This window comes from Ursus maritimus, unplaced genomic scaffold (assembly GCF_017311325.1).
Source record: "Ursus maritimus isolate PB19 unplaced genomic scaffold, ASM1731132v1 scaffold_5, whole genome shotgun sequence".
NCBI lineage: Eukaryota > Metazoa > Chordata > Mammalia > Carnivora > Ursidae > Ursus > Ursus maritimus.
The window spans coordinates 28321934-28328348 of NW_024426663.1; the positions used below are offsets into that span (position 1 = coordinate 28321934).

Here is a 6415-nt window from a genome sequence, read left to right on the forward strand (position 1 = left end):
TTCCTGCTGTGCAAAAGGGGATGTCAACAGCACCTACCTAACAGGGTTGTGACGAAGGTTGAGTTAATATGTGTAAAGGTCTTAAACAAGTGGTAAATGTTTAGCAAACGTTAGCTTTTGTGTGGAAGGATCCTGAGCTGATCTCAAACATAGCCGGAGACCTTTGCCTAAACTCCCCTCATCTGGGTTTCGTGGTCCTTTTGTTTTTATGTATGATTTTTTTTAAGATGTTGTTTATTCATTTTGAGAGAGAGACAGACAGAGAGAGCACAAGCAGGGGGAAGAGGCAGAGGAAGAGGGAGAAGCAGACTCCCTGCTGAGTGGGAAGCCTAATGTGGGGCTCAATCCCAGGTCCTGGAGATCATGACCTGAGCCAAAGTCAGACGCTTAACTATATGAGCCACCCAGGGGTCCCTTTATGTGTGATTTTAATTCTGCACTGTGGATTGACAACTTGGCTTCATGAGCTGAGAACTATGAGGACTGGGAACATGTGACACTGCTTTTATGTTGTGCTAAATAGACACACAGCCCAGTCTGTTGGACGCATTTAATGATACACATAATTGTTCCCATGCTACACAGTAATTGGGCTGAAATGGAAAGTTGCTCAGGTAAATGAAGTGGTTGACACTGCTCTCATACCAGTATGCCATCCCAATGATTTCTGAAGTTCGCTGAGGATGAGAGGAAGTTTTTGTGACTATTAGTACAAAATTCTTTTGGAGAAAGAGTTGGGCAGTGTTAGCCACTGCTTCTCCTCCCTTTCTGTCTTTAGTTTCCCTCTGCTAAGACTAGAGGAAACAGTGCTTTTTAGAGACTTTTGAATCTTGGACCCCCTCTAGGTTTGGGGGTGTCAAGCACTGAAAGGGCTGCCTGTCTTCTTTTGAGATTGGGGGAGAGCGCAGCCCAGATTTAGGCCCAGTTGGCCCCAGCATCCCCAGTGGTCTCATAGTCAGACCTCACCCATGGACTGGATGGAGGCTTCTAGAAAAGTCAGACCAAGCTCAGCTCCTCTCCCCTGTCTCCTTCCTTCCAGTCCCCTCATCCCTTAGTCTGAGTGGGAGGTGCAGGCACCTGGTCCTCCTCGAGTGTCCTTTCAGAGCCTTTACAGGCACATTGGCTCTTGTTTCCTCAGTTGTCCCTCAGCTCGCTTCCTCCTACCTGGAGAGAGGGGTCTGGGAAGCCTCCAATACTCCAAGCTCTTCTCCCCTCCCTGAACTAGACTTTCTAGGTAGGCATCATGTTATCACGCAGAAGGAAGCCTGCATTTCTCCTGTAGCTCTTCTATAACTTCTCCTTAGTGGACATTCACTCACCCTTTCAACAGTATTCACTGAGAGCCTATATTGGGTCAGGCCAGCCCTGTTCCAGGAGGTGGGGACACAGCAGTGAAAAACGAATGCCTGGCTTCAGAGAGCCACATTCTGGTGCAGCAGACAGAGAACACACAGGCAATGCTTGAGAGTAATCCGTGCCATGAAGAAGAGTAAGGAGGGGTAAGGGGATGAAGAACAATGGGACGGAGGAGTCAGGAGGCTGCTTGGAGGAGATAATACCTTAGCAGAGCCCAGGAAGAAGTGAGCGAGGGTGTGGTGAGGCTGTCCAGGCAGGGGGAAATTTAGGCAAGTGAAGATATCCTGAGAGAGAGGGTTACACCCTTTTAATACTTCCTGATTATTAAGGAGGGCATACGTTTTAGTATTTTAATTACAGCTTTGCTCATTTATATTTGATTGATTCGATGTGGCCTCCATTTTGGAAATAGATTACTGGATTCCCTGCATTATTACTTCTTAGACATCCCATGAATGAAGAAACAAAAGAGCAACATACTCTTAACCTAAGTTTTTTCAAGAAAAGTGGGCAAAGTTCTTAAGATGATAGCTTCTTGTTAAATGTTAACCGTGCAAAGTAATTTCCCCTTAACCAGAGAGATGCCAGGGTAAGCAGGAAAGGCACGTTCCTGCTTCGTGCACAAGGTGTTATACTATACAGTTTAGAAAGAGAGACCCGGGCAGTGTGAGCTCAAGATGGACTCACGCATCGGGAGCCAGATTATTTGACCCCCTGGGAATAAACGAAAAAGCAACATGAAGAACTGCCACATATTCAGAATTTTTAACTTGGAGAAGTATTTAGAGCAGATTTGAGAATGTGGAAGGCTGGGGAGCCAGCTAAAGGGGCAGACTACAAAAATCCAGGCAGTCTCATTGAAGTATAACATGTGCTCAAGGTTAAACATATCTGTAAAGTGCAGGAATCAAGTACTTAGGGAGGAAGGCACAGCTTGCAAATGAATATTAAAATTGGAGTCACAAATCCCCAAATCCTGAAGTTTTGCTACATTTTAACAAGACTGCTTTGTCAGCAGGTGCCAGTACTACCTACATAGAACATTTCATGAAGGATGGAGGGAAAGGGGAGAGGATGGAGCTCCCAGGAGAGGCAGCCCCGGGGATGGTGTCAGAGTGAATGTTCTGGAGAACTGAATGTCCTGAGAACTAAAGATCTAAAGATGCACAATGATCCATTTGGGGTGTAGGAAGACAAGATTAGAACTTTCTATTCATTTTCATCTAAAAATGTAACAAAGAAATTAAGCTTTACTGGTCTTTATAAATAGCCTTCACTTGTGATGCGGGTGATATATTGGGTACGACTCCAAGCTTGACTAAAAGGAAGTTTGGCACACCACAAAGGAGGCGGCCCCATACTTTCTTTTGTCTTTAGTCTACCATGACATAACGCAGGTCACATGCTATAGAAGATCATTGTTGTGATGAATTTTATAGAAACAGGGCTTTAAATAATACAATTTGTGATGAAAGGAAGAGGGAATGAACTTGAAAATGTTGTACCACATCTCATATAATTGAAAGGATTATGAAACGAAATTTTTCTTTTACCAAAAGACAAGTGTCCTAAGTTTAGTGACCTTTGTAGTGATGCGAATGGCTGCTAGTCATTTCTGCATAGCAGATACACATAGAAAAATAATAAATGCAATCTATCCTTTCAAAGTAAAAGATGATATTACAACGGAGAGATAACTGCTTTTTGCAAAATAGTTCTGTTGGGAAGAGAGCATTTTGAAAAGCGATGTTTAGAAATGTTGGCATCATTATTAGATTTTTCTGGCCAAAAATGATATGTGTCATCTACAAAAACTCATATATATATCTTATATATATATATGAGATAAATTTTTTAATGCATCTAAAATTTTTCCAAAGGATGAGTTTCAGTGGGATTTGTACGCATTTATTCAAGATATAAAAATGCAAGGACTTCCAATTAGCTTATACCAACAACTGATGGACAAGAGAGTATGAAACATGAATAGTCAAGTTTCAACAGAAACGTTTGTGTAGGTGGTGACGGGGTCAGAGGAAGTGGGGTCACGATGCACAGGGTACAGTCAAGAAAGTGCCCTTGTCCCACTCAGACCTTTGTATCATTGACAGCGAGGTTCTGTTAGCATAGCCATTCAAACCAGTCTCAGAATAAAACAAATCTGGGATTAGGCCTTCAAGCTGCCGTTTTACCAAGGCTAATCCTATATATATTTCAGTAATAAAGCATGTTACTCACATAGCTTTGTTAAAATATTAATAAATTTGTTGACTGTTCAAAAGCTCTTCCATATAATAAACTTTAAAAACTCAAAAGCTTTTTTACATAAGTAAAATTTAAAAATTCAAAAGCTTTTCTACACAATACACAACATAAAAATGATTTAAAATACTTAATTCATTTCAAGTTGTTTTTGTATGTTTTATGATCTCTTGCTATAGTAATGCGTATTCATATGTCATGTTAGAATAAAGAAATCCATGTATTTTAGCGGGTGTGCTTACATTTTTTTATTGGCTATGAGTGTGTGGAGCCTTTGGGTTATGTAATGGCTTGAGGTTAGTCACTGGGCTTTTTGAGGTTGTAGAAGTTCATGAAAGAGAGGGCACGATTATTAAAGGGATAGAGCATCACTAGCTTTAGTGACAATTGGTGATTTTTCTAATGCCATCATTCCTTCCCTACTCATTCATTGTTAGCCGACTGTAAGGAAGAGCTTTTTCTTCTCCCTGTTTCTTTGTGTATTTATTTATTCATTTAATCAACAAGGATTCATAATTCTGATTTTATTCAAAGAGTTATAGTTCTTAATGATTATTCTTGTCTCTGTTTCATCTTCCTCCTTTTATCTTCTCTTCTGACTTTAATTTTCTCTCCTCAATTCAAAGGTAGGCCCCTTCCTGTCCTCCTTGTAGACTTGTGACCATTCTAGCATCTTCTCTTAGTTCTTTTTAAAACGATTTGTTTACTTATTTTAGAGGGGGGAGAGGATCAGAGGGAGAGAAAAAGAGAGGGAAAGAAGAAGATTCCACGCTGAGCGTGGAGCCTGACTTGGGGCTCAATCCCATGATCCTGAGATCCTGACCTGAACTGAAATCAAGAGTTGGCGGCTTAACAAGAGTTGGAGGCTTACTGTGCACCCAGACGCCTTTTCTCTAAGTTCTCATGGCTTTCTCTACATGCTCTGGCACTTAATTATATGCTCTTGATTTCATTGGTTCATATATGAAAGTTTCATGACTTCAGTCAGGCTACAAAATCTTGAAGGATAAGAACAATGTTTTCGGGGCACCTGGGTGGCTCAGTCAGTTAAGCATCTGACTTCAGCTCAGGTCATGATCTCAGGGTCCTGGGATCGAGTCCTGCATCGGCTCCTGGCTCAGCAGGGAGTCTGCTTGTCCCTCTCCCTCTGCCCCTCCCTGACTTGTGTTCTCTGTCTCTCAAATAAGTAAATAAAATCTTAAAAAAACAAAACAAAACAATGTTTTCTCCTTCAAAATTCCCATTTAATATATCCTTGCTGAAGCCTAGAACAGAAACACAGTGTTCCCTAAACAAAGTTCATTGGGCTAAATGTCTAGAATAACAATTTTACAAAAACGAACCCATGTGACTTTTTCAGATGAAGGATTATTAATTCATAATTCTATGAAAATAGCTTTCTGGAGAGGGGAAGAGGATTGATATAGTGCAGATATACAATTTTCTGGTGGTCTGGTTTACCCCAGGTTAAGCTCAGAGGATCTTGAGTAAATGGTGAATGGAGCCCTACACCAGGGTTTATGAATATCATTTTTTTTGACTGATGAGAGATATATGGAAGACATACCTAGCAGATACCTGAAGGCTAGGGATTCTCCATTATTGCTCTAGAAAAGCTCATATGCATGCTAGATACTAAGCTTGTAGAGGAGAGTGGGATATTTGAAGGTGAAAGAGCCTGACTTGTACTTCCATTAGAATGGGGCTTGGCTATGAGCGCACGTCTAAGCCCTGCGAGGATTAAAAAAAAAAAAAAAAAAAAAAAAGCTGTGCATGTGTCCAAATGCTTCAACAAGTACTTGATAGAAGCCCTAGGGTTCTGGTCCGTAAAGGATGATCGATGAACTTTAAATGGGGTGCTTTTGAGTTTGGGAGAACCAAATACCTATGACTATCACAGAAGAACCTTATAAATCCTCCCAAACAGATTTTATTTTGAACAGATTGTGTTCTGATGAGCTTTCCAGGATAAATTAGCTGCAAAATGGGGCCCCAGATACTTAATTTAGAGAAGCTGCTTCATATAATTGCTTAGGATTCTTTTTTTGGATACTACGTTGCATCTGCCCGAGTTAGTAAAAGCGGCTTTGGCATGCTACTATTTAGATATTTTTTGTGAGAGTAATTAATAAGTGTTTATTCAGCAAATATTTGTGAGGTACAATCTATGTGTTCATCAGATAGGGTAGGCTTCAACAAAGGTCTGTTCACCAATTAGCCAGGCTCTAGTTCTCAGGAATTTTCCAATTCTTGAATTTTGAAATTTTAGGAAAGAGAACAGGAGGGCTGTTCCATTTAAGAGAATGGTGGGGATTGGGTCAAGGAAAATTTTGCTAGTCCATGCTCCTTCTCCTTACGGAAACACATGATTTGCTGGTTTGGGTCCACGTTGTATGCCCCCTCACCCCCATATTCCTCCTAACAGCATACATTCCTAAACTTCTCATCTAAATTATCCCATTTATGAACCTACAAACACTCTTTCCTTAGTAACTTTTAGAGACTTAAATTATACATTCATTGACTGACTTCATGTTACCTACATGGTTCAGATTGCTTCTCATAACTCTGCCATGAGTCTCATGCCCAGCTATGCTCAAACTGGAGCTGATGTGTTCTCATCCCAAAAGAATGGCTGGTGCTTCTCAGTTTCTTGCCAGTAATAAATTATTGCTTAACAGATAAACTACTAAAACTTAGAGCATGTTGTTGGCAGGAATGTGGATAAAAAGGAACCCTTGTGCATTGTTGGAGGGAATGTAAATTGGTGCAGCCATAGAAAACAGTATGGGGGGGG

General features: G+C 40.8%; 1 protein-coding gene across 1 annotated transcript in view; it reads left to right on the top strand.

Moving 5' to 3' along the window:
* DMGDH (dimethylglycine dehydrogenase) overlaps positions 1-6415 on the top strand; it is a 62244-nt gene that overhangs the window by 1426 nt on the left and 54403 nt on the right. The window lies entirely within an intron of this gene.